This window comes from Lissotriton helveticus, chromosome 2_1, assembly GCF_964261635.1.
Source record: "Lissotriton helveticus chromosome 2_1, aLisHel1.1, whole genome shotgun sequence".
NCBI classification, from domain to species: Eukaryota; Metazoa; Chordata; class Amphibia; order Caudata; family Salamandridae; genus Lissotriton; species Lissotriton helveticus.
The window spans coordinates 578,610,301-578,638,055 of NC_136059.1; the positions used below are offsets into that span (position 1 = coordinate 578,610,301).

The 27,755-nt window shown below is 44.0% G+C and overlaps 1 protein-coding gene across 3 annotated transcripts in view; it reads left to right on the forward strand.

Moving 5' to 3' along the window:
• Positions 1–27,755, forward strand: part of LOC144819435 (uncharacterized) — a 360,173-nt gene that overhangs the window by 116,305 nt on the left and 216,113 nt on the right. Inside the window, exon 5 of one of the 3 annotated variants that reach the window (XR_013607366.1) lies at positions 19,697–19,849. The exons of the other annotated variants lie outside the window; for them this stretch is intronic. The gene's annotated coding sequence lies outside the window, so the exon portion shown is untranslated. The remainder of the gene's footprint in view (positions 1–19,696; positions 19,850–27,755) is intronic. 3 annotated transcript variants of the gene reach the window in all.

Below are 27,755 nucleotides of genomic sequence, written 5' to 3' on the forward strand. Positions count from 1 at the left end.
AGGTATGCCAGGTACTGCTGTGATGAGATAGACTCCAAGGCTAAGAAATTAAAAGAAAAGTTGATGGTGGTACAGATGCAGGCAGCAGGAAAGGGGGGGCAGCAGCAACAGCAGCAAGGAATAGGTACAGGAGGAAAGAAGCAGTACAGTCAGAACAAGGGCAATGAGGAGAGTTCCACCTTTAGACCCAGATTAGACATAGCTGCCTTGAAGAAAACGACTAGGTGCCACCAGTGTAACGAGGTGGGGCATTGGAAACGCGAGTGTCCCTACAATGTAGAGATAGGAGAACAAGAGATAGAGGAGGAAGAGGTCCAGAGCGCGCCTACAAGAGGGGTGATGCCATACCAGGGAAAGGTGCTCAAAGGGGGGGGGGCTCCTCCCCGAGCCCAGTTCCCGCAACCTCCTCGAGTAGGGACTATGGGTAAGACCTATAGACAGATGCCCCTGTTTGTAGAAGGAGAAGAGTGCTATTATGTGGACCCATTAACCGGACAGAGAGTGGAAAGAGAAGACTGCACCCTCGGGGCAGCCTTGGAGGTGGACCAGAGGGGACCCTATGTCGAAGCAGAAGTAGCAGGGTGCCCCACGACATTTCTGGTGGACACAGGAGCCACTAGGTCCACGATCAGATCAGCTGCAGTTCCAGACCTGCCCATGTCTGGAGAGACCATACAAGTGGTGGGGGTCGCAAACAGGAGAATAACCAGCCAATTGACAGAACCGGTACAGGTGAAAATAGGGAAGTACAGTGATGAGCACCAGTTTGTGGTTTGCGATTCAAGTCCTGTGTGTCTGCTAGGGAGAGACCTGTTGTGTAAATTGAATTGTACTATATACTGTACACCTCAGGGAGTGGAGGTATTGACCAATGATGATGACGCAGACTTCAAAGTTGCAAACTCAAGAATATGCGTGGAGCTGTACCCTACTTTGACAGTAGATGAGCTCCCCTGGGACTTGAGAGAGACAGTGGCACCAGAAGTATGGGATTTCACTGGGGAAGAGATAGGATTGGTCAAAGGGGTGGACCCAGTGAAAATTGTAGTGAAACCGCATGCTGAGTTCCCAAGAACACCCCAATATAAATTGACTCCAGAAACGATTGCAGGCATAAAACCCGTGATCGAGTCCATGATTAAACAGGGAATACTGAAAGAAATCGTGGGTAGTCCATGCAACTCCCCGATTATGGGTCTGCAGAAACCAAATGGGAAATTCCGGATAGTACAGGACCTTCGAAAGATTAATAACATAGTCGTTTCGTGTTGTCCAGTGGTGCCGAATCCATCAGTGATACTGTTTCAGATTCCATTCCAAGCTGAGTGGTTCACTGTGATCGATCTTTGTCAGGCTTTCTTTTCGATCCCTCTGGACGAAGAAAGCCATTTTCTTTTCGCATTTAAGCTGGAAGGTCGCGTCCTAACATGGTGTCGCATTCCTCAGGGGTATACAGAGAGCCCATCGATCTTTAACCAGCTTTTGAAGAAAAATCTTGAAAGTCTAGTGCTGCCCCAGAAGTCAGTTCTGGTCCAGTACATAGACGACCTTCTCGTGGCGTCAGAAACAGAAGAAGCTTGCAGGGAGGACTCCATTGCTTTGTTAAATCACCTAGCTGCCAATGGGCACAAGGTGTCCCCGGGAAAATTGCAGTACTGCCTGACAGAAGTGCAGTACTTGGGACACAGAATAGAGAAAGGCAAACGAAAGGTGTCACCAGACAGGATAGAGGCGATCATGAAAATGAATGCGCCTAAGACACAGAGAGAGGTCAGGATGTTCCTAGGGATGGTGGGTTATTGCCGACAGTGGATCGCGAACTTTTCACTGAAAGCAAAGCCCTTGCAAAAACTGACGCACAAGGAGGTGAGCGATCCGGTACCATGGGACAAAGACTGTTTGATGGCATTCCTACAGCTGCGAGAGGACCTGTGTCGTGCTCCGGCATTGGGAATGCCTGATTACAATAAACCATTTTTGCTTTACTGTTGTGAGAGAGAAGGTTGCGCGTTGTCTGTGTTAGTCCAAATCCATGGGAATGCCCGTAGACCAGTTGCTTATTTCTCGGCTACTTTAGACCCAGTAGCCGCAGCGTTGCCCGGATGTCTCAAATCCGTTGCTGCAACGGGTGTCAGCATTGAGAGATGTGAAAATATCGTCATGGGGCACCCGTTAGAGGTGTGCGTGCCCCATTCTGTTGAACTGTTGATGACCAGGACCAAAACACAGCATCTGACCAACAGCAGGCTCACGCGCTATGAGCAAGTTATTCTTGCTGCAGAGAATGTGACCCTCAGGAGATGCTCTGTTTTGAACCCTGCCACCTTGATGCCACTCCCAAATGATATCGAGGATGATGATGAATGTACAGACCATGACTGCCTCGATGTGACTGAACTATGCACCAAACCCAGACCCGACATCGTAGATGAGCCACTGACCGACCCAGACGAAATTTTCTTTGTCGATGGCTCATGTGTAAGAGACGAAGTTGGGCAGTTGAGAGCAGCTTATGCTGTTTGTACAATTACTGGAGTTGTGGAAGCTGGGTGCCTGGAAGGAGTACACTCCGCTCAGGTAGCCGAGATTATTGCCTTGACACGTGCTTGCTTGGCAAGCAATCAAATTCGAGTCACCATATACACCGACAGCCAATATGGTTATGGGGTGGTTCATGATTACGGGCAGTTATGGTCTCAAAGAGGGTTCATGACCTCTTCAGGCTCTCCCATTCGCAATGGAGAGTTTGTGCGCCTGTTGTTAGAGGCGTTGCAATGCCCAGCAGGTATCGCAGTTGTAAAGTGCACCGCACATACCAGAAATGAGGACTTCGTTTCGAAAGGCAATAGATATGCTGATGAAGTTGCGCGATATTGCGCGGAGCAAGGGTACTCTTTCACAGAGGTGGAAGTGGGTGGAATAAATGTAAGGACTGAATTAGCCATGATATTGGAAACTGTTGATACTTGGGATGAACTGTCAAACATGCAAGAAAATGCTCCTGATTTTGAAAAAGAAACATGGGAAAAGGCAGGATGTGTAATGGGTGAGTCCCATTTTTGGGTCTCAGCAGACGGCAGAGCAGTGTTGCCCAATGAGATGGTGAGTCCAATGGCCAGACTCATACATGGTCCCGTACACTTAGGGAGAGATGCTATGCTGAGAGTGTTTAGACAGACCTGGTACAATCCTAAGTTTAGAATAGCAGCAGAAGCAGTGTGCCAGCGTTGTGTGACCTGTCAGCAGCTGAACGTAGGAAAAAGAACACCAGTTGCACTGAGTCACATAGGAAGGTCTGGAGGTCCATTCAATCGAATGCAGATAGATTTCATTGAAATGCCGAGGTGCAACCGCCTCCGCTATGTCCTGGTGGTTGTTTGTGTATTCTCCAGATGGGTTGAGGCATACCCTACACGTAGGTGCGACACCCTCACAGTGGCCAAGTTACTGCTTAGGGAACTCATTCCGCGCTTCGGGGTGCCGGCCTTTTTGGAATCAGATAGGGGAACGCATTTCAACAGCGAGCTTGTGAAGATGATTTGTGCGGCTCTGAACATAGATCAGAAATTGCATTGCAGTTACCGACCAGAAGCCTCAGGAATTGTGGAGCAGATCAATGGCACGATCAAGGCCAGAATTGCAAAAGTGTGTTCCTCAACGACCCTGAGTTGGCCTGACGCCCTGCCATTGGTCCTCATGAGCCTTCGTAGTACCCCAGACAGAAGAACGGGGTTGTCACCACATGAGGTGTTAATGGGGAGAGCAATGAGGCTGCCATCTGTCCCAACTACTGCACTGTTAAATATCACAGATGATATGATCCTGGACTATTGTAAGGGGCTGTCTGACGCCATTCGTTCTGTGTCCCTTCAGGTGCAGGCTGCCGAGGTTCCATCGTGCCAGGGCCCGTGCCATGACCTGTACCCTGGGGACTGGGTCCTGGTGAAAAAACATGTGAGAAGAAGCTGCCTGGATGTTCGTTGGCGTGGGCCCTTCCAGATCATCCTGATCACGAACACGGCTGTGAAGGTGGGAGGCCTGCCCAATTGGATCCACGCATCACATACGCGAAGGGTTCCAGCACCTCTGGAAGAAACAGCTCCTCTCTCGGATAGACGTCCAACAGAGGACCGAGAAGCCATAGAGGGGGCTAGCCAAGCTGTAGAGGTGCCAGCGGAAGCAGGGAACGAGTCTGACCAAGCTGAGGACGGTCAGTACAACAGCGAAACAGACGACGCTACAGAAGGAGAAAGTAGCTGGGAGTACGAGTCAGACACTGACAGGTCTGACAGAGAGCGAGAACAGACAAGAAGGAGAAGGAGTAGAAGGGCACGTGGAGAAGCTAATTGGCCGCAAAGAAGGAGCTCTAGCTTGAGGTCAACTCCAGAGATAACCCTTCCTCCGATATCAGAAGACTCAGACCCGGAAGAAGGTGTTCAGGGCGCTGAAGCACCAGACCGAAGAAGGTCAAGAAGAGTGCGTGTGCCTAGCAGAAGATACTCCACCCCTGAGTGGACATATCTGGCGACAAATGTCTGTGAAACAGGAGACAGGGAGGATCCGAGCGGTGGTGGTGTCCAGTTCTGAGCCCATCGTCACCGTGGAAATACGACTGTTGGTACCCGGAGTCGAACAAGAAGGGTCACTAACATTCATGCTCCCCAGACCTCCCCGCCTCAGCAAGTTAAAACATATGTTTCTTTCAGAATTGCAATTCCCCGACTTTGGTACAACGATAACAGCCCATGAAGAGCACAATCTTCGTTTGGAAATACTGAACTTTGCTATCGAAGCTGCAGGCACAAACCTGATAGTAGATGCTTAAAGGACTTTGTAAATAAAGCGAGCAGAAAAAGAAGATTACCTAGCGCCCAGGAAGCAGAGAATATTAGGGAACTTCCCTTGAGTTGATGGAGAAGGGCTAGGGTTGTCTTTATTGAACTGTTAAAGGACTTTTGCGAAGAAGGTTGTCAGCTTCCAGTTGTGTGGATTCTAAAGACAAAAGGATTAAAAAGAGACTGTAAAGGAACGAGAAGAAAAGAACTTTTTGCTAAGATAAGAGAGAGCCATATTGTCTGACGAAATGGAAGCCGGCACCCAGAACCGCAGAGCTAAATGTATAATAGGTACACTAATAGTAGGAGTGATAATATTGATAGCTTTAGTGGTAACAATTTCTTATGTAAAGGGACATGAGGAAGAGGCGAAGGTAACTGATGTGAAATCTGTAGAAACGCTTACACCCACTGTTGCTGGTGAGAAAAGGGAAAACACTCAAGAGAAAGCGTTATTAGCTGCAGAAGCCCGCAGGTTACACGTAGATGAGTCCCAAGGAGACTTTAGGTCAAATGCTTATGCTAAACTCTTATATGAATACGTGGATGCCATGGAGGTTAAGGATTGTTACGTCTGCATGCAGTTGCCGGCGTCTGTAGATGAAGGCATTAGATATCATCACCTCCCGCTGACATATGGCATTACATGTAGCTTATTGCTTAGTATATTTTATGAGAGAGATAGTTTTGAATACTATTTCTCCAACTATGATTCAGTGTTGCCAGAAGTCCCAAATTATAAGCAGATGAACAAATGGGACTACTGGAAGAGTGAAGACAGATTGGCCAAGTTCTTCATTCCTTGGATTACCTTAGATACTTCACATGCCCGTAGAAATAACCTGACATGCAAGGTGTCAGAAGTCGAGAAGAAGTTCATAGGGCAGGTGGATGATCGTTACAGGAGACAAAAGATTTTGAAAAAATCAGGACAATGGAAAACAGATTGGACCGAGGAAGAGAAGGCACACAAGAGAAAGGGTAGTAGTGGTCCAATAGCTTTAGATAAGACGCAGAGAGGAAAGCTATGTCTTCACCGAGCCAAAACGTATTATGAAAATGTATACGTGGGAGAAGTCGACTGTGAACATGCTTTCAATATAGAGTACTATACTAAAGATTTCCTGAAGGGAATGCAAGTGATTCCAAATGTGTATTTTGTATGTGGAAGAAATGCCTACGTGAGACTACCTGACAACTGGTATGGATCATGTTACCTAGCAATTGTCTTCCCCAAAATATATCATGCACAAGACTTAGAGATCATTGAGGGCAAGACATCATCGAGGGGAAGGAGAGATGTAGGAGATGCAGAAATGGTTGGAGATGTCTTTGGAGCTATGTTCCCTCTTTTGGGACTAATCCTTAATGATGTTAAAATTAGACGACTGGCAACAGTCGTCGACAGGTTGTCTGCCAGCACTGCTCAGTCCTTAATGCTGGTAGAAGGAGAGATGCAATCGATAAGGGCTATGGTTCTTCAGAACCGTCTTGCGTTAGACGTCCTACTAGCAAAAGAGGGCGGAGTCTGTAAGGCTTTGAAGGTCCAGGAATGTTGTACTTACATTCCAGACAATTCAAAGCCCCTTGAGAAAGTTATTAGGAACATAACTGATATTCACAAGGAGATCGAAGACTTGAGTAGAGAAAATGTCTGGGAAAAGGTGGGCCACGGAATGAGTGAAGTTGGAGGGTGGATTTCCACCCTAGGCAAAAGCTTTGTGTGGTATATACTAAAACCTATCATCATAATATTGATCTGTGGGATCGTATTGTGGGGGTTGGTGAGGGTATTCAAATGGTACAGAGCAAAAAGGTCAGAAAGGGCCCAAAGAGAGCAGCTGCAGAGATTGGCTGCCATACAGGATAATCAGTACAGGAGTCTGAGGGCTCTGGAAACGCAGAGACAAGTTATGCTAGCAATAACTGCAGTTTAAATATTAATGATGACCCCGAGAGGTCATCAAAGGGGGGAACTGAGAGAGCGCAAACTGACCTAAATGTATGAGTGCATCACACTTACCTGTAGTAAGCACAAATCATGAGGAGAAATGCCATGAGTGCTAATAGTATCTGCAATTATATTCTGAATGTATAGCTAATGTAGAGATTTAAGTAGAAGTGGAACTAATACAGAAATGTGTGACACTATATGATTTTATTAGATGTGATTATTCCTGAATCCATGTCGTGTAGCTGTTAAAATGTAAGATGGCATGTGGTTAAACGCAGAATGTGGTAGGCCTCAGGGCCAGAGCTAGAAGGGAAGGGGAAGGTGTTTCTTTTCACGACATAGATTGTACTAATGTTTTGGTCATTGCATTAATGGGCCATGATTTATAGATGTGTTTACTGAATAATAGAATAAGAGTATTAACATGCTTTAATTAATGAAGAAGTTGAATGCTATAATCATTATGAGAAATATTGTAGGCCTGAAATGTTTTAACGTTGGTTTACACGTACATGTCTGGGCCAAGAAATGTTGCGAACCTTTTTGGAAGTCTATGAGAGTTGGGATCTTGGCTGCAGATGTCTGTCTGCAAGAGAAAAGGGGGAATCCAATTATAAATAAAATGAATAGAGGTCTGTTCAGTAGACGGCCCAGACATGGAGGAGGGTTCCGGAATGTTTAAGGGGTATCAGCGGGCCGGAGAAGAGTCTGAGAAGCAAGGTCAACTCCAACGTATGAGGCCCAATACAAAGCAGCATGGAAAAAGCCAGAAGCTACACCACGTGAGGGGCGTCTCACGAGGGGCGTCTCAAATGTTGTTGACTGTTTTGTATTAGGGACAGCACCCTTGGGTGGAGTTAGAGCAGATACCTGAGGACCCTTTAGAGAGCGGATGGGTAGGCAGAGAGGGGTCATGACTGGAGAACTATAGGTTTTCACCAAGAGACTAAGAGTGAGTGACTTCCCTTGGGGGTCATTCACTGCTGACACCTTTGTTAGGTTGGGATTTGGTTAAGTAGGGATACCATCTAGAGCAGGGTAGGGACAGCCTAACCTGTGCGTTTTTCCTCCAACTTAAATGAAGGAGAGATATGCGTCAATGCTGATAGCTTTATTATTCTTAGAACTTGTGTTAGTAATTTCCGTTGCTCGTCTGAGGGCTTTCAGAGAGCACATGTATGTAGTTGGACCTGTGTATCTCGTGAATCTCATTCTGAGATGCCTGTATTTGCAGCTTATCCTATCCTTACAATAAACTTTTGAAAGCTAGAAGTTGTTTGTGATCTTTTGGAGCGGGGTCCTTTATTGGGTGAACTAGCTTGGTAACAGAGGCACTTTCTTCCTTCAATGACAGGCAACAAAGGTTCAGTCGACCAGATCGGGGTTTAGATCAATAGTGATAAGGTATCGATCAAAATCTCGCCCTTCCATAGTCACACATACAACATATGGAAAACAGTGCAACTTGTGCCATTGCATGCACTGCTAATCAAACATTGTGAAGTATGGCACAGAATGCATCTGTGAAGATTTTCATGTGAAGAGACTAGACACATTTCGAACCAAAGTCATCTGACCAATGAAAGCCACCTACACAACATATGTCACATGCCATAACCATTGACTGTTGCCAGGCATGCAACAGCTAAAGAAAATTGTACAAATACAGGCCAAATACCACTTAGAGTTATTTTATTAACCACATTACACATTAGCGTGAGGGTTTCTGAAATAAAAAAATTCGGAGAGCACATGATTTGACAATAGAAATTCAACTCTTAACCATTTGTGTCACAAAAATTCATACAAACTACACTGGACTGCCACCACCGGTCTGTAAGGCTGCCTGTCGATTGCTCGCCAGTTTCTGCTTAGTTTTGCACTTGGCATCCTGCCAGCGCTTCTTGCAATCCGTCACTGTCCTCTTGACTTCTGTAATATAGTTTACCTTGTTGCCAAATGACTGCCATATAGCGTATTTGGTCCCCAATGACACCTTGGAGGTGACGTAGGGCAGGTGTTGATGATATGTCACCTCTGCAATCAGGGTCTCATTCTCCTCCTGACTGAATCTGCATTTCTCTTCCTCTTCCCCTAGGAATCTGGCTGGTCCTACTGGCTGTTGGTGGTGGGTTGGGAGGTTGTCGTCCTGTGCCCGAACTTGGTCCTGGTTGCTCCATTCTGAATTTAGGTATTTTTTGTAAATATTATTAGCAGCATATTTGTAAGCTCTTGATGCCAATAGACACTGAAAAGTGATTTTGGGCTGATAAGTGTGAACCTTTTTATAGGGGTAGGTAGAGAATTCTGCTCCACCAGTATAGTGTGCCGAGAGTTGCCTACTCCGCGTTCAGCGGAGTATAAAGCAAAACTACCACTCCGCAACGGAGCGGAGTTGGCCCGCCCCGCCTCCACCCCCCAAAAGAAATATGTACAAATTAATTTGAAAAGAAATAAAAGCACACTTACCTGTACTGTGGCGTACCCGTGCTAACCTCCTCCTCGCCGACATCGAACGTACATCTTGTGAGAACTGCCCATGCGCCCGAGCACATTTCTCGCAAGTCGTCTTGCAAGAACTGCGCATGAGCGGCATGTGCGCGCATGCACAGTTCTCGCAAGATGTACATCTGTAGTAAGCGAGGAAGAGGAGGGCAGCATTAGGTGGACCTCCGCATAGTCGCGCTACGCCAGAACCGCCCGCCCTTACTTTTTTTAACTGCTATTTGACCGGCCAGCACTTTTTTCACGCTAGAGGTAGTGTAATATTTTGCGGGCGCTATCTGATCCTAACGCCCCATGGCAATATATTGTACCTACGTTGCAAACATAGCCGTAAGATTTGGTGAAGCATGAAAACTGCTTAGCGGCAATTCTTGTAAATATGCACCCATGTGTCTTATTGTTTCTTTAACCCCCTGGCAGCTGGGGTAATTCCCCCACGGTGCGGGGGGGCAGGAGGGGTCTGCGGCCCAGCTGTGCTCATGACGAGCTCAGCTCGGCTCGTCATGACTCACTCACAGTGAACCTGTGCTCATGACGAGCTGAGCTTGTCACAGACCCGCCCACTGATTAATTCTTCCGCACAGGCGGGGAATTAGCCGCACGTGGGCGGGCCGCGGCCGTTATGACGAGCTCAGCTCGTCATGAGCACAGCTCCACTGTGACTCATGACGAGCTCAGCTCATCAGGAGCAGGCAAGGGGTTAACGTTCCTTCCCATTGAGCTATTAGGGTGATGTAGAGTTTTCACTGAAGACCCAAAAGTCCTTACCCGTAAAAGATATAGGCATATACCGATGTTTCATATACTTACAGCCACAACTTTGATCTATGCATTTTCAGAATTAACAGAAGCCAAATGAGCATTGCATAGAACTCTATGTTATTCAGAGGTTTCCAGACCTACTCATATATTACTACCTGTGCTCCAGTGTATTGTGCACACAACGAGATCAACTTTAAGAGCAATGCACCTTAACTATTTTGCACATTCAAGACCTCTATCTAAAACTTTTTAATAATAATAATACATTTAAATAAATGCATGACTAATTAAATAAATGGTGGAGATGAACAGAGGGTCAGATATTGTAAATATTGAAGCTAGAGGAAATTACTTCCCCGCTGTAAAGAAGCGTTTCATTGTTCTATATAGAACACGCTTTGTCTTCTATAGAACAATGAAATTCAGGGATAAAAATCTCCACACTGCACACGAACCCTGCCTTGCGTGCTCTTCGCATGGGTAGCTTTCCATGGTGGGACGGGGACTAAAAACGGTTGTATGTACATGCTCTTTGCACTATCTGAGTAACACAACAACCACAAACTTGCATGAATAAACGGTTCAATTGACCGGGCTGAACATGTTAAACAAACAAATATATTTGAGGTGATTTCCTAAATCTAAGCAGGCAGGTTTTGGGGCCGATAGTCGGTTGAAGGGAATTTAAAAATGTGAACACAAATATAGAGAAGCCCTTTGATTAAAGGTTACTGTTTTTGATCTCGGTTCAAGCATAAACGTTTACTGGACCGAGCGAACAACACCTCGCAGGCTATGCCACATAAAGGTGGCTGTTTGAAATTGGGCATCTTGCATTGAAAAAGAATTCCTACTAGTGACCGGAACCAGTTCAGAGAACATTGGATTGGGGTCACATGATTTCGCGCATACATGCCAACATTTTGCAACTGGAAAGTGGGAGATTTTGTAGAAAAATTCGGGGTAATGTATTTTCCCCTTGACATATACTGAAATAGAGGCAATTTCAGGCGTGAGAAAGCTAAATGTAGCCTTTGTTGGCGGGAGTTTCACACCTAAATCATGTATGTTGGCAAACGTGCCCATGGAGTCCAGTAAGCTTCCGGCCACTGAACGCTTTACCACTTGCCTCAACCGGCCCGGAAAATATGATGGAGCTGCTATAAATCAAATTGTATATAACCGTTTTTTCTTCAATGTTAGCAAAAATATTACATGTTCTGATTTTGCTTCAAATGGGTTATAACTTACCAAACCTCTACAACTCTTGATGACAAAGGAGCGCTAAAAGATCTGCAGTGCTGCTATCTGCTACCATGTTCGCTATTATTCATAAAAGTGGTTATTGTGATTTACATTTCTTATAGCCAGTGCTCCCCAAAGGAGCCTGATCGCCCACAGCGGCACACACCAGCATCTGGCACCCCTCTGCCACTGGAGCATTGTAAGTCAAAGATTAATTGGCGGGAGCAGGAGGAGGAAAATGCCCCAGATGACTGATTTGTATTGTTAACTTGCTTTGTAGTGCACAGTGCTTGTAGGTAGCTTTTTATATATAAAGCAGCTGAGCTCCTATCCTGGGGAAAAGCAAATTACAGCAAAATGGAAAAACATATTTCATGTAAAGGGTCTATTCCTAAATCCCAAGTGTCTTTTGAAATTGCTATTAAAAAGTTCCATTGTAAATGAAATGTTATATGTTGCTTTTTAAAAATGGCCATGCCTCAGACTACATTAGATCCACGTTTGCTGCATGATTAAAATATATCCACCAAAATAGAATTATAATAAAAGTTTTAAATATCCATTAAAAATATCACAACAGGATGTCTATCAAGTAAATGTTAACGATACCAGGCTTAATTGTAATTTTCTAAAATCTGAAATAGTTCCAGTGGCATCAGTATAAGAACTGAGTTTTTTCCAACAGAAAGCAATCATCAGAAAAAGCTAGATATAAGGGGCTCATGAAGGAAAGGGTGATAGGAACGCTATCAGTGGTGACTGACAAGGACATTCAGTAGCAAATACCACCAAGAATCAGGTACCGCATAGTTGCACAATACATTCACTGCTGTGGATACAATGTCAGCTCCTGGTAAATGCATAACCACTGGCGGTCGTAACCAGAGAATAAAAAGATCCCAAAAATAATGGAATTTAGCAATCAAAATAAGTTCAGCTCTAAGCTGGTTATACCTTAGGTTGGGGTGGTGTGGAGTGCAAAAAAACGATGGATTTAGGCCCAGATCTCTGCACTGGGGTAAATGTATGACATTGTTCTACATTCTCTCCATCAATTGTTGTTTTTGCATTTGTCACCCCGAGTGGGATGGGTATGCTCAGACGTGAGTCCCATGCTCTCCACACCACTGGAGTCAAGCTACCCAGGCTGATGAAGGCTGATAGCCAGAAACCGGTCCTTGGATGCTTGATTCCGGTCCAGGAAAGACATGACTTGGCAGTTCAGGCTGGACTGTTCCCATGAGGCACTGGGTCAAGGCTGATTTGCATATGGTCATGTCTGACCTGGGGTGGTGTGGAGTGCAAAAAAACGAGGGATTTAGGCCCAGATCTCTGCACTGGGGTGAATGTATGACATTGTTCTGCATACTGTCCCTCAATTGTAGTTTTTGCATTTATACCTTAGGTTAAGCCACAAACATAGGGCTTGGTGAATAACATATACAAAAATATGCAAAGTCAGAATATTTGGATCTCAAAGGCAATATACAATCATGACAAATTCATGCCTCAGCATGTGTTGCTGGTGGGAAATCCTAGAGCAGGAAAAGGTCATTTGACAGGCTTGCATCTTGTTAGGAGTGCCCCAGAGCTGTACACCCTTATTTATGGGGAGAAACAGTAAACCCTCTGTATAAAGTCAGTCTGCTCTCCTAAATTGGGATCCTTTGCCTCTTTCATCTGTGTGACACTGACAGAGGATTTCTGCGGTTTGTTGGTGTTGGTGTGGAGATTCATAAAGAGTGCTTCGCTTTGTGAATGGTAGATTAAATTGAACTCCATAAGCATGGGCCTCATGATGGAAGTCCGTTTTGTTTTTTCTCGGTTTTGTCCAAGGCTGCCATAGGGTCTATCTTGCAATAATATGGATAGAACAGTTCACTGAGGACTTCCTTCAAAACTGCATTTAGTATTATGTGAGTAACTGAATACAGCTATATATTTATTTACACCAAAGCATTGTCGTCAGAGATTAAGAGCTCTGAACAGTGATCACATGGTGCAACAAATGTGAAAAAGTAACTTATGTATATACATAAAAAACCAAATGAATGTTAACTCCAGATAATTATTTGACATAAGGGGTCAGTGCCTCTGGGTTGACTAAAGTGAAGCGTTGTTCTATCCATATTATTACAATTGCCCTTGCTTCCTGATTGCCTCATTGGGCCAACCCTGATGTGCAATTACTTCCTCGAACCATTTACCTCTGGGCCTGGGCTGAGGTAGCCCTTCACCCCTTTGAAATTAGATGCAGTTTCTCTGACAGAGTGAACCTTACCTATCCCCAGTTCCTGCCTCACCCTGCAATCCTTAATCCGTTGGCTTCCTGTGAGAGGCCACAATCCAACTTCATCTAAGTCACTTCCAACCAGTTTAGAAAGGACAGCAGTGATACACAACTTAATCATGAGCTGGTCAAAGCAAAGACATGTTCCTTCATGATTGGATGAGCCCTCTGAATTTGAACGGGCAGATGACCTGATAGGTCAGACCTGGTCAGAAGTACAGGACCCTGTTATTTATACCTTTCTCAAGATGTTCTCAATGACCAAAGATGTATAGCACATCAGTGTACTTGTGAAGAACTGTGAACCAGGAGAGGAAATTTGCCTTGATGCAATCTTCCCATTCTAGACTGCTGCTAAGACCAGGAAGACGTGGAAGTTGTGTTGTTGCCTAGCTCCATGGAGGGAAAGACCCTTCTGACTGTGTGTTTTCAATTCTGTCTTCATGGACTAGTAACCAACTTCCCAGTAAACAACTGACTCCTGCTGCCTCTGAGAACTTCTGGGTAGCAACCCAATAGACTGCAATGGCCCTGAAAAAAAAGATCACTCTCAGCCAGTTGGCCTGGGAGCAAGAACTACAACATGAAGTAATCTAAGGTAAGATGAAGCTTATCACCTTTAAGTCAATACAATGGTGAGCCGACTTTGAGCCTAACCCGTCCCATTCCATTGAGAACCATCATTTTTCCATATAGTTGCCCTTTGATTGTGATCTGACCATAACCTAGATAGAGACATTAAGGGTGGGCAGGCAACTTGACCAGTTGGCTGATGGCCTGGGGGCTTTAGTGTATCTGTCCCTCACATGGGATCGAGGAACTTGACACCAGTCATCATACTAGGCAGGGCCAGAAGTAATTTCCTTTGTTTGCAATGCTTGCGAGAGGTACTTGGCTCATTAGAAGGTGGATTCTCAGGTAATCTGGAGAGTCCAACTGAGGTTATGTGATAGGTGCATGGAAACCAAATCACTGCTTTGTAAAACTTTATCAAAAAATAATTATGAACCCATTGAACCAAGCAAGTCACTGCAGCCAAAACCCAAAGTCCTTTAGTTTATCCTTTGAGGTAATCTCTGAACACATTCTTTTGTTTTTATATCCGAATAATAGCAGAAGTCAACTGTTTTGACTTTAGTTGTACTGCAGGATCTTGCAGGAGCTTTGCACACATCTGCCACAGACTATCATGGGCCATTGGCCTCAATATTAACTATTGAGCTTAGGAGCTATAAGACTGTTTTTCTATCAGATTTCTGGGACGATGCTAGACAATTCTAATTTTGGATGGCTCTTTTAGTTTTTTGTCCAGTAGAGTCATTTTCATTTCAAAAGTAAAGAACTGACTCTAGTTAAATTTTATTGGCATATATTGTTTAAACTGTGTTCTAATTGGCCAACTTTAATAGTATACAACCATACATTTCTACAACTGGCTTACCCACTATCCAGTGACTGTCTAGGAACTCCGAAAAAGGCACCTTGGATTTGGGGGTGAGCCATCCTACCTCCTCTGCCATCCATATCAATCTTACTGAATGGATAGGTCTGCAGCAAAGGTGATCTTCATTGGAATCCGACTACTCCTCACATTATCATAGCAACTTCAGAGAACCAGTACGAAAATGGACTGTCTGATGACATCTAACATTCAAGATCACAAGTGGAGGTAACCTTATGATCTCCTGACCTCTCAACATAGTTGTACCATTGAATGTTGATGAACACCCTTCCCGTCAGTCGAGCAGTTTTGTAATCGGGGCTGTCAGTGGATAATTTGGCAACCAATAATGCAGCGGATGTCGTTTATCAGGATTCCTCTGTGATAGAACAAAGGATGAACAAAACTGCAGAGTTACACCATGTGAAGTGCTACTATGAGACATCTGTACAAGCACCACCTGACAGAGGCTGTAAAATGTGCCCCAGTAACATTCTTGTTGATACTGTGTTCTAGACTAGATAATTAGAGAACGTGGGCCTTATTTAGAGTTAGGCGGACAGGATAGCCATCACAAATGTGGTGATGCCCAATCTGCTATATTACAAGTACATTAAAGCCTGTAGCATTTGTAATATGGCAGATGGGATATCCTGCACGTTCTGACGGAGTATTCAGTCTGCCAAACTCTAAGTAAGACCCTTGGACATTAGTATGGGTCATTAAATATTTACCTATTATAAAATACAACAATAACCTTTATATTGGGAAGCAATTACTTTGGTGTTCTTCCATTGTTACCTCTAAATGGGTACCCCGTTCCTTTTTAAAGAGACCTGTACCCCACGACTATGATTCAGCTGGCACCAACCATCAGTCATGCCATGACATGGAGACAAAAACAGTAGACACCCATTTTAAAATACTTTGGATGAATGCCTTCTTCAGTAGAGTTAACTATATTTATGTGAGGGAACTGCTACAAAAATAAGGACGCATATGCCAGGGGACATGCGATAAAAGTGTCATGCAAACGTGAAACCATGTAAGAGAGAAATATTGACATGAAAACCAAGGTGGCACAGGTCTTCTTGGCAAGGGACTTTAGACCATACAAGGGCCATGAAGCATTTATCCAAGCAGGGGCATACACGAAGGGGAGAATAGACATACTTTGTCTGCCTCACACATTTGAAACCAACATTTTAGGTATCCTTTCCATGAACCTGCAGAGGTCCACAACTTCTCAGATATGCATTTGCATACTGAAAATCCTCATTTAATCATTAGAATGTCAATGTCTCTTACAATAGAACCCAGAAAGATCTTTTTGACCCAAGAACTATTCTGCTCCTTAAGAAGAATCTCAACTAAAAATGCCTGTACCCTCAAATATGTCATCACTTTCCCCGACTGTCAGTGTCCAAATAGGTCCTCTTTCTGATTAATTGAAAAATGTCATTTGGGAGGAAACAGGAAGTTCCTGTAATGCACTTTAGTTTTCAAACACACATGCAACTTTGTTGCAGGGAAATTTGGGATTACCAGTCAATAGTGTGGTTGATACGAATTTAACTAGTGAATCCTCAGTCTGTATGGGAAAGCTCGTGATCCCCAAGTAATTCTACAATGTTTAATTACAGAAAGAAGCAGTATTGATAATTTTATGCAGCGGTACCGAGGATCCGAAGCTGGTCTAGGGGGCCTCTAAGAGGGGTGTTGCTAAAGAAAAATAAATACGATTATTTCCCAAGATGGTGGGTAATTTAATTCACGAAATGGCCGAAAATGGAAACTGCAATTAGAATTTTAAATGTTTAAATTCTAAAAATATGAGACTATGAATCAAACATTAATAAGGATCTTTGCAGAAGTTGTTTTCTTTCACACACCCTCCCCCCCTTAGTGACTTTAACAGAAAGCAATCTAAGTATGGAGCAGTATGCGTAACTGGGCAGTGTCACCTTTCTAACCTAATTACTTTGTTGCTCAAGCTCAATATTACGATTTAGTCTGAAACTATCATTGGCTAGTTAACATCTAAAATATTTAAACTCTCGGAACCTATTAATGGCAAGAGATAATTACATATTTTTTGGCATTATAAAGTTGTAACTCATATTATGCAAGCCTTTTAAAAATCATCTGAATGAGTACGATCATGCAAGCAAAATGAATTAAAGTCAAACTACAATTTGAAAGAGGTGAAGCTAAAGTTAGATACTGCCAGCATCTGTGTAGTACATGGCTGCCAATGAAAATCTGGCTATGGGGATAACATTGCTACTTCATAACTTCACAACTCAACAGGTGACTAAACATAAGGGCTCGTGTAATTGTACCAGCAATTTATAATGTAAGTTGTTTTTTTTTACACTTAACTTCTCTCGATGTCAGCCTGGGGATATGGCACAGTCTTAGTCCAGTTCCATGATAACAGTGTTTACTTCCATAGAAATGGATCACCATTTTAGAAGAAGCATATCATTTCTGCAGCAGAGATTAATGTCCATCAGTTCAAAAAGTAGAATATGTGTGTAAAACCAGGATTGATGTTCGTTCAATCGTCCTCACGAAAATCAAATATTCCCAGACTATTTGCTGGTTAAATGCCAGTAAGTCAGTCACTTTCACTGACTTAGTAATTTTCTAGGAAGGGACTGGTGACACGGCCGATGACTATTTTAGAAGGAGATCTGCAGTTTTGGCTTTGGTTTGTACTGATTATAGTTGTTCATGGAGGTTGCATTTTATGTTTTTTGTTAACTGAGAGCTCTATAAAGCTGGTCTCTAGTTCTATGTGAGACACAGGCGTACTAATGCCGAGTATAATGTAGTCAACTTACGGGGGCGTGGCTAAGCGCCCAAGACGGATGGACGCATCGGGGTGAGGCTCCGTTTTCACCGGGGACTCTTGGCGGCTCTAGCCTTCCCCTAACGACATGCTACACCGCAAACGATAGCGGAACACTCCAGGCATCTCAACAGTACCTCGTTGCTCTCCGGTTCCTCGTCCCCGCCCGGCAGCTTCAATTCTGCTTCGGTCGTGGCTCTGACATCGCCGCGACCGCCATCTTGATGCCTCCGCCGGCGCCTGCCTGAAGAGCGCGCTCATTGCGTATTCTGCCTGTAGCAACGGGCGTACTTCAACAAAACAGCCCAAAATTGCAGGAAATGACGGCGCTTCGCTAATACATTGAAAGGTGACTTTATTTTTCTTATGGAACTATTTTTTTCGTTTTTACTCGATTTACAGCTCTCTCCTCAGCTTTGGCGGCCATTTTGCGCTGTCTACTAACCTTATTGATCTGCCATCTCTGATAGTCACTTGGTATTGCTCAGATTGCGCACATTTCTTTTTCATTTTTTCTTGGCATGTCCTGGATTTCACTCCACCTCCTCCTATAATTGACTTTGTTGATCTTTCCTCACTCCTGTGGTGTATATCTGCTCTATTCGCTCCTGGGGATCCCTCTTCATTGTCGTCTCCATGGCGGAGGGTCCTGGCAAAACCCCTAAACGCAACTTTGTTAAAAATTCAAGGCTATTTACTGCGTTGGCTCAATTAGAAGCCTCTGCGGGCTCCTCCAGTTGCGAATCTTCTCTTAATATGGACGCCCCCCTCCCGCCAGGAGCGAAAACTACTCCCAAGAGGTTGAAACACAATCCTCCGTCTCCCCCAAAGTCACCATCTGCTGTCTCCATGGAGCTTCTCCTTGAGGAAATACGAGCATTACGCCCATTTATGGAGGAGACCAATTCAAAGCTTCAAATTCTGACTGACAACTGGTCATTAATGGACACCAGAGTCTCTGCTGTGGAAAAGACTGTGTCAACTCTCCAGGAAGCCGCTACCAAGTCGGTGCATATGGATGTGAGACTCACAACCCTCCAGAAGCAGGTGGAGGACCTTGAAAACAGGAATAGGCGCAATAATCTCCGTCTTTACGGCCTGAAGGAAGGTTGCGAGGGGAGTGACGCCATCGCCTTCTTCAAGTCCTTCTTGCCCAAGCTCCTGCATCTTCCTGAAGGCACCTCTCTTAACATACAGCGCGCACACAGGCTTGGTAGAGCTCCTTCCAGCATTTCTCCTGAGACAAAGCCAAGAGGAGTCATAATGTACTTTCTTGAGTATACAGATCTGCTGAAGGTTCTTTTTGCAGCTAAAGCAATACCTCATTTGAAATGGTCGGATTCCACCTTGTTTATTGCCCAGGATTACGCCAAAGCTACTGCCTCTCGCCGCAAAGCATTTCTTGACATGAGAGCGGAACTGCGATCCATTGGAGCCAAATATGGACTTTTTCACCCTTGTTTATTCAAAGTCACTTATAACAACAAGACTATGACTTTTGAAGATCCTCTCCGACTTCGCAGTTTCCTCAATTCCTGTGGTCCGGCTGATATGGAATTCTCTGGCCCTTCTTCTTCATTTCCACCGTGACTTTGTTGCTAGTATATCCTGACTTTCCTGGAATTTATGATATTCTGTTGCTCTTCTAACGTTATGTTCTTTTTTCCACAGGTTCCTCAGTTACTGTGGGTCCTTATTGGTCCCAGCTCGTTCTGGTTTATTTTTATTCTCCAACTGTTCAATCCCACGCTTTTTCCTGTTATTTAATCGTTTGCTTGTTCTAATCTCACTGTTTTTCTTTTTCTCACAGATCGTCTCATTGTGTCCCGCCATGTTCCTCCGGTGGGACGTCCTGTGACCCCGTCTGCTTGTCCTCCGTTGGTTGGCCTTTCCTCCCTCCTCACGTCTCCATTACTTCCCTTCTGTCTCCTGTCCTTTGAAAACCTACCCCTCATCATTTCTTGTAAGTACTGCCCCATGTTTTCTTTCTCCATTGTTGACATGACCCCTGCATTTCCGCTAGTTTTTGTCTTCATCGTTTCCTTGTTCTTACTAGTTCTTCAGAGCTCTATTTTCTTTCGACCGCTCTTGCTTTGCTTTTCTCTTCTTTCTTTATCCTACCTTCTCATTTTCCTTCAGACATCATTTCTATTACTCTCTTGCTCCTTTTTCGGTCATTTCTACATGTCTTCTTTAACTTCTATTCTATCTCCTCCTTTCCTTACTGTTTTCTCTCTTCAACAATTTCCTATTACTTTCCCAACACGATTCTCTTCTCTTCTCATCGAATTTTTCTATCTCATGCTCTCTCCTTTTAGCACTTCTCTGCCTGTTTTCTTCCGTACACTTTCCTACCTCCATTCCTTTTTTCATTTTTTCCCTCTCGAATTTTTTGAGGCTTACCTTCACTTTTGCTCTGCACTATCCCCTTTCATATCTTCTTAATGTCAGTTCGTATTGTCTCTTGGAACGTTAAAGGTTTACATTCGCCCATTAAGAGGCAAAAGATACTTTCTCATTTAGCTAAATTCAATGTTGACATTGCCTTTTTACAGGAAACCCACTTAACTGATAGTGAGGCTGCTAAACTCCAAAGAGGTTGGGTGGGTACGGTTTTTTCCGCCCCTGGTGATGGCAAAAGAAATGGTGTTGTTTTGTTAATTCGCAAATCTTTTACTCATTCAGTGCTACATTCTGACTTTGACCCTGAGGGCAGGTGGTTATTTGTCAAACTTTCTTCTAAAGGTGTCCCTTTCTCTTTGCTTAATGTATATGCCCCTACAGGTGGGGATCCTATTTTTTGGAAAGCGTTTGCGTCTCGTATCACTGATTGCATAGATGATAACTTCATTTTAGCAGGTGACTGTAACCTACCATTAGACCCCTTTTTGGATAGGCGCTCCAAATCTTCATTTGTTCCTAACAAATCCCATAAACGTTTTGCCCACGCCATCTCCCAGCACAAATTAATTGATGCATGGCGACTTTGTCATCCAACCGACACAGAATTTACATTCTACTCCCCGGTCCATCACTCCCAATCCCGTATTGATTATATATTTCTTTCCCACCATATCTCCCAATCCCTTACCCAAGCGGAGATTGGTCCCATTGTTTTCTCTGATCACGCTCCTGTCCTGGTCAACATTGATTTTTTACCCAAATCCAGTGGTCCTAAAAGATGGCGCTTCAACAATACCCTCCTCACTGATCCCAAATTTACCGCCTCCTTTATTGAATTCACCAATGAATTTTTTGTTCTTAATGAGACCCCATCCTTGCCTGCTCACACTGTATGGGACGCTTTCAAAGCAGCTGCCAGAGATTTTATCCTCAGACATGTTGCGGCAAAACGTAAAATTGCTCGTCAACGCACTAATGATCTTCTGTCTCAGATTAAACTCCTAGAGCACTCCTACTATACCTCTCATACTCGGGAGACTCTGACAGCTCTCATCACTGCAAAAATGAATTATAATAAACAATCCACTGATGATGCTTCCCTGTACCTCCTGAAATCCAGCTCGAAATTTTATGGTGGGAAAAATAAGGCGGGGAAAATTCTCGCCAATTATTTAAAAGTCAAACAAAATAAGTTGAATGTTGAGTCTGTTTTTGATGTCAATTCAGTACTGCAACATAAAGATGCTGACATCCTGGAGGTATTTTCTCACTTCTACTCTGCACTTTATTCTTCTGGCACTCAACCCTCTGATCACTCTATTTCCACTTTCTTATCCAGCATACATCCTCCTTCCACCTTTCCTATTGATTTGACCTCCCTTGAGACTCCCCTTACCATTCCCGAACTCCGTACTGCACTTCATTCACTTAAAAAGGATAAGGCTCCCGGTCCAGATGGCTTCACCGTCGAATTTTACCAACACTTTGCAAACCTTCTACTACCCAAATTATTCCATCTTCTTGATTCCTTCAAGACCTGCGATGCCTCCTTAGGCACTTTTTCGGATGCTTACATCTGCATCATACCGAAGGAGGGCAAGGATCATCAACATTGCAAGAACTACAGACCAATCTCCCTTGTCAACATTGACTATAAAATATATGCTAAATCTTTGGCCATTAGACTTGATCCTTTTCTCCCAGATCTCCTTGGTCCTGAACAATCGGGTTTTGTTAAGGGTCGTTTTATCTCCGACAATACCAGGCTCCTTTTTAATGTCTTATCTAAATCCCCGCGATTCAATGGTTCCTTAGCTGCTATTGCCTTGGACGCCGAGAAGGCATTTGATAGGGTAGAATGGTCATTTCTTTTTTCCGTGTTAAAATGGTTTGGATTTGGCCCTAACTTCATTTCCCTTATATCCCTCCTTTATGCAAACCCTAGAGCAGCGGTATGTGCCAATGGTCTCATTTCTTCATTTTTCCGTCTCGGTAGAGGCGTCCGACAAGGCTGTCCTCTCTCCCCATTTCTTTTTAATCTTGCCCTGGAACCTTTCTTATCCAGAATACGTCAAAACCCGAACATTCATGGCTTCCCTTTTGCTCAATCGCAAGTTAAACTAGCTGCCTATGCAGATGACATTTTACTATTCCTTTCGAATCCGTCTGTCTCCATCCCCGCTTTCCTCGCTGAAGTCCACACCTATTCCCATCTCTCTGGTTATAAGCTCAATAGTGATAAGTGCGAAATCTTGCCTCTCACCAAATTCACCTTTAAACCCGATTTTGCTGCATCCACTTTCACTTGGAGTCCAGCTCATATCAAATATCTCGGTTTGCACATTACTCCTTCTGTCCCAGATACTATTTTGTTATGCCTTACTAAATGCTCTCAAAAACTGTCTGACCTTACCTCTAGATGGCACCCCCTATACCTTTCTTGGTGGGGCCGTCTCGACACTATTAAGATGATGCTGTCCCCAATTGTCCTCTACACCATTTCTAATTTACCGATTTCCATTCCTGCCAAATTTTTCACTAAAATAAATTCCATACTCTCTGTATTTTTATGGTCTGGTAAGAAACCGCGTATGTCCTTATCGCGTCTCCGCCTCCCCAAATCGGAGGGCGGGGTTCACTTCTTAAATTTTCCTGCTTACCATAAAGCTTTCCTCCTGAAACAGGCAGCCGTTTGGCTTACAGATCCTGCTGATCCCCTTCCTCTATGGGCTGAACTTGAACGTCTTTCTCTTTCTCCTTTTACCTTTGCTGAATACTTATCTTTCTCGCGCAAGCCCCAATTCCTGTCCAGTCCAATTCATAAATATACCGCGAAACTACTTTTAGCCATTACTCCGGCTCCTCCCTCTTCTATTACAGAACTTCTCGCCACCACGATTTGGTATAATAATAGCATTCTTATCAAATTGAAACCCTTTACTGGAAAACTTGGCGGCAGCGTGGTTTAATCTGGGTCTCCCAACTTTTCACTGGATCTGTCTTCACCCCTTTTCCAATTCTTCGTCAACTCTTCTCTCTCCCTGCCTCCTTTGTTCATAAATACACCCTACTCAAAAATGCAGTTATGTCTGCCTATGATTCTCTCTCTAACTCTAATTCGACTACGCCCTCTATCACTCCCGTCTCTTCTCTGCACACTCAATTACGCTCTAACCCATCAGCATCCTCCATATATCATTCCTTTTACGATCCTCCATCACCTAGGCCTAAATCCAAAGTTGAGGAGCAATGGGAATCTGATCTCGATGTCTCGTGGCCCACATCCCTGTGGGACAAAATATGGACTAAACTTCGCAAATCTTCCAGGGCAGCCTCTCTCACGCAAACCCTTTTTTCCTCTACAACCGCCTTCTTTACACGCCATCTCTCCTCCACAAACGTTTTCCCCTGACCTTAGACCTTTGCTGGTCTTGCTCTAACCCCAATGCCACACTTTTTCATATGCTTTTCACATGTCCTCCCACGCATGCTTTCTGGACTAAAGTCTGGAATCAAATCAATTCTATTTTCCATACCTCCATCCCCTTTTCTATCACTGACATTTTCCTTGGTTCACTTTCCTCTTCTTGGATTGCTGTTGATGCAAATGTTCATATTGTTGATTTATTATTGGCTGCTGCGTTCCAGCAAATTACTGTTAACTGGAAAGATTCCAAGGGCATTACTTTTAAAGCTTGGTGGTTTAATGTATGTTACAATCACAGACTGGATACTGCATTTGTTTATCCCACTTCCCTGGCTCCGAAAAGGCTTGCTCTATGGCTCCCCGTTACCCTATACCTAAATGCATGTGCCAAGCGCTCCTTTCAACTATCCCCAGTTCAACAAGAAGTTTCGAAACCCCCTTGAATAACCTTTTGTTCCTTCTTATTCATTAATGATTATTTATCTGCATATTTGTGCATTGCCTCTAATGTTATGTAGCTTCAATGATTGTACTTTTTAAAGTTTTAGCCTCATTGTTATCTCCCTTTCTTTTCTCTCTTCCCTATCCTCCCTTTCTTTTTTGTCCCTCCCCTCATTTTATTTCATCACACTTTTTATAATGTTCTCAGTTAACATCCATGCTGTTCCTGTTGTTTTCTCTTTGTATATTATGCTGCCATTATTTAGTTATCTTAATAAATTTTTCTTTGAACTAAAAAAAAAAATGTAGTCAACTTACTGAATTAGTGCTATCTTACATACAAGGGAGTGTTCTCCTGGAAATGCGAGTATGTTTTCAAAAAGGGTCTATTGTGGATAGGGCTGTTTGAATTATGTTATACCTTCGATTGCATAAGAAGGTGAGATGTACTGAATGGTATTATATTGCACGCTTTAAAATCAGGTGAGTGCAGAGGGTCTCAGAGGGGTAATGATGTGTGGAATGTAGTTTGTATTTAGTTTTGCAAGTAAATAAATTGTAAGGCTATGTGACCCGTTGTGCTGTGTTAGTTGTATGATAGTGTAGAATATAGAGTGCGGAGTCCTCTGATTGTTTTAAAGAGGAAGGTGGATGTTGATGAACAGACTTAGAACTTTCCTAATTGATATGGTATTGTGTCCTTAAAATGTGATAAATTTTATGTAATATTTATTTCATTCTATAAATAATAAGTAGCCTTCAATGTTTTTAATAAATCTACCATTGTATAACATATGTGGAGGCTTGTATGTATATAGAGGGGTAGACAGATACACTTTGCATTTGAAAGAGAGGTAGACAATCGGTTTTGATATTGAGATTTATGCAGGTGAATGAGTAATTTTGGGGATTTTGGAGTTCTGTTGCTGGCTCCATTTAAATATTGTCGTCCCTTTGGGTTAGTTATGTTTGTTTTGTCGCTCAGGTCAGGAAGCACCTTTTGTTGTTTGGAATGAATTATAATCTAGCGTTGACTGTCTTTTAAAGTTTGCACTGCAGAAGGGCAATCTGCACGACTTGAATAATTATTCTCAGATGCTGTGTGTTAGGGTGGTTGAAAATAGGATAATTTCGGGTATTACAAAGTTCATCATATTGTTTTGTGTTTTCTGTAATCTTGTTCTGAACAGTTGTGTCACCCTTTTTTACTAAGATGTTGTAGAAAAAGTCAAGCTTTAAGTGCTTCCTGAAAAGCAAGGTGTCCAGCAGTGATACAAATACATGTTGGGGTGTGGGTGCAGTGTTTTGAATGTAAAACTAATTCACCATTGCGAGCTCCATGGAAATGCCTAAAAGCTGACCTCAGGTGGTGGTTCGGATAGTATCTCAATAGTCTGGGTTGCAGCCAGTTTGGCACTACTTTGTGGATTGCGGTATGTGCAATGCAGGTCTTCAAAGTAGTAGTACTAGTAGTAATTTATTTAGTGTATAGAGGACTCTGCGGGAGCCGGCCATCTTGGCGTCCTTGGACGCCACCATGGCGTTTGACACGATCAAGTGGCCTTATCTTTGGGCGGTCCTCAGTAAATTCTGTTTTGGACCCGCCTTTATTCGCTGGATGCAATTGCTCTATGCTGACCCCTTAGCCAGGGTGGTGGTGAATGGGCGGGCCTCGACCCCCTTTGCTCTTGGTAGGGGGCCACGCCAGGGTTGTCCTTTGTCCCTGCTCTTGTTTGCCCTAGCTCTGGAACCACTGGCGGCTTGGTTGAGGTGGGAACCGTCCTTGAGGGGAATTAGATGGTCCCAGGACTTTGAGGATCGGATATCTCTGTACGCAGACGATATACTCTTGTACCTTACGTCACCTCGTAAGTCGTTAATCGTCCTTTTTGATGTTTTGACTTCCTTTCATAAAAATTCCGGTCTAGTTATCAACTGGTCAAAATCCTGTATTTATGTTCTTTCCGGTGACGCTCCACTTTTGCCTCGTGGCTGTCCCATCTCGGTGGCGCTGGAGGGTTTTAGATATCTGGGGATCTTTATTACCTTGGACCCCGCACTTCGATATAAACGCAATTTGCTGCCCCCCCTCCAGCGCCTCCGTGCGGATGTTGGAACGTGGAGTCGGCTTCCTCTTTCTCCTCTGGGACGAGCTGCGTTGTTTAAGATGATGTCGCTCCCCCGATTTCTCTATGCGCTTCAGAATACGCTCGATGTTGTACCGGCTAGCTATTTTCGGGAGATTGAGGGCCTCCAGAGACAGTTGCTATGGGGGGCCGGTCTCCCATTGCCCTTTCGAAGCTTACACTCCCGTGGTACGATGGCGGCATCGCTCTCCCTGACATCCGTCGCTACTACTGGGCCTCTCAGCTGGGGGCCATCAATCATGGCACCTACACTCCTTCGCAAAATCCGGCCTTTGCGATGGATAAATGGTTGTTGCCCGGTGGTGACTACAACAGGGCTCTGTATGCGAAGTTGACCGTCGGGTCACTTACGGGGCCCACTAAAACAGTCGTGCAGGTGTGGCATCGGGCCACGGCTGCTACAGGCTGGGCTGATAAGTTGACCCGTGCCACGCCGCTTTATGCCTCGGATAAACTTGGCTCCCTCTGGCGGTCGAAGGGGTTTGATCGATGGGACATGATTGGGATCAGCAAGGTTGATGATGTATGGATCAAGGGTAGGATCAAGTCGTTTGATGAAATGAAAGTTGAATATGGGCTGAATGATAGAGAATCCTTTAGATATGCGCAGGTCCGACACGCGGTCCTGTCTGTTTTCCCCCTGGGCTCGGATGTTCCGGAAGCGTCCCCGCTTGAGGATCGGATACTGGATGGGCATGTCCCTGATAGCACGATCTCCCTCATTTATAAAAAGTTAATCAATATTAGGATTGATCTATTGGATAGCCTTCGGGAGTTGTGGACTAGTGATGGTCTGGAGCTGGACGATGAGGACTGGCAGGCTGCACTCTCTTCTCCTAAGGAGGTAGCTATTCCGGCACGCCTTCGATTTGTCCAGCTCAAAATTCTTCATAGGGTATATGTGACGGGTCCGCGTCTGGTGCGTATGGGATTCTCGGCGGATGGCTTGTGCAGACGTGGTTGCTGTATGGTGGCCACGTTCCTACATATCATTTGGGAATGCCCTGCTGTACTACGCTATTGGAATCGCGTGCATGATGTAATGAGTGAGGTTATGGGTGTGCGGTTGAAGCCTGAAGCGCGGAGATGCATGATGACATGCTTGTACTGGACTGCCTTGTTTTCTTTTGTTTTTCTATTTTCTTGTTCTTTACATTCAATAAAAAAGTTTTCAAAAAAAAAAAAACATTTAGTGTATAGAAAAACAATACCGTTTTTTTACAATAGTATATCATAAGATAAGTTAGCATTAAAATAATAAATATGTCGAAACTGCCACTAAAATGCTCTAAATGTGTTTAGCTCTTGCATTTAATAAACGACTATAAGAAAGATAAAAAAAGAACACGTTTTTCAATAAAACTAAAGTTACTTGACAAGAAACAATGCTTCATAGCCTGATCGATGCTCAGAAATATGTTCTCCTATGGTCCAATAACTATGGGCATAAA